The sequence below is a fragment of the Anarrhichthys ocellatus genome, unplaced genomic scaffold (assembly GCF_004355925.1).
Source record: "Anarrhichthys ocellatus isolate YVR2014 unplaced genomic scaffold, GSC_Weel_1.0 scaffold4, whole genome shotgun sequence".
Classification (NCBI taxonomy): Eukaryota; Metazoa; Chordata; class Actinopteri; order Perciformes; family Anarhichadidae; genus Anarrhichthys; species Anarrhichthys ocellatus.
The window spans coordinates 811,372-812,866 of NW_022280034.1; the positions used below are offsets into that span (position 1 = coordinate 811,372).

At 38.5% G+C, this 1,495-nt stretch overlaps 1 protein-coding gene across 9 annotated transcripts in view; it reads left to right on the forward strand.

Annotated features, from left to right (window-relative positions):
* Positions 1-1,495, forward strand: part of baiap2b (BAR/IMD domain containing adaptor protein 2b) — a 56,614-nt gene that overhangs the window by 32,814 nt on the left and 22,305 nt on the right. The gene's annotated exons all lie outside the window — the stretch shown is intronic.

Here is a 1,495-nt window from a genome sequence, read left to right on the forward strand (position 1 = left end):
CTCTCTCTCTCTCTCTCTCTCTCTCTCTCTCTCTCTCTCTCTCTGTGTCTGTCATAAAATGTAGATGATTGTTTCATGTAAATGTCAGATTTCAGCCATCAGCAGGGGAAAAGTAATCATTTCCATCTGTGAAAATACTCAAGTTAAGTACCAGCACCTCAAACTTAAGTCCAGCATTTAAGTGAATATACATTTATTTCCTTCCCACCTCCTGCTCCGGCCTTTCCTAAATCCCTTCGACTTCCTCTGAGTCTCGTCTGCATGACCGCATCACTTCCATTAAGCCCACTAATCCCGTCCACACAGCCCACTCTCTCTCTCTGTGTGTGTCCCCTATAGCTGTCCACTGTCCAGTGTCCACAGGTCCACCCACACACCTCAGCGACATACGTTATCTGCTGTCAGCATGCGTTACGCAGGAGGCAGATGAGTGCTGTTAATGCATATTAGTGGGCTTATTTAGGATTAATTGGCTCTCAGTGCATCGTGGAGCTGCAGCTCTATAATATTTTACCCTGGGCATTTCCACGACTGCACCAAGGCATATTAGCCAATTCATATATTTATTCTAGATGTGCTGGAGCCAGGTTGATGTATAGAGCAATAGTATGTCCTGATGTTGGTACATATGCAGTCAGAAATTACAGTACATACATAGTATGTTTTATAAGATGTGTTTTTATGTATCATCAACCCTTATTGTATTAAATCAAATGTTGTAAATATTTAGTTAAATTTGTGTATTATATTTTGTAATATTTCCTGTTACTCTCATCTTTGTTGGTAAAGTTATTGTTCAAATGCAAGATACTTTCCTCAGTGCTACAGCTCCATTGATACTGGATTTTTGAGGAAGATTATTAATGCTGATACGTTGACCAATGTTTGGTAAACCTGCCCTCACCAGGCTGACTGACAGCAGAAATGCTCTGAACCAAAATAGATTTCATGTCGGCTACATTGGGAAAAATCTACAATGTTTGTATGCATCAAATAGATTAACGTCATTTATATTTATTATTAAACTTGGTCAAAAAAAATCTTCAAAATTAACAGGAATTATAATTTTATTAAAATCGTTTTAATGCAGCAACAAATTGAACTGAATAGATCGGCCCCTTTGGCAAGAGTCTCCGATCCCTCTGAGTCAGTATCTGCCCGATATCGATATCCGTGCATCCCGGGAAAAAGACATTGTGGCCTAGTTGTATGCATGCAAGTTTAAAAAGGTTTACATTGTAAAAACAAACTCCGTTGCCTTCTGGTCTACAACATTTAAGCGACTGTACACATATCTTTCTCTGCTGGGTGCATATTTGAGTTATCTTTGTAAACAACGTTTGTTTTTAGAAACAAAAGATAAGAAAAAAGAACTAATTATCTTCTTGAACTATCGGATGTTTTTTACTTTCACATGTCAACATGAACCTAAAAAGATCCAGAATGTAGATCATTTGTGTGTGTGTGTGTGTGTGTGTGTGTGTGTGTGTGTGTG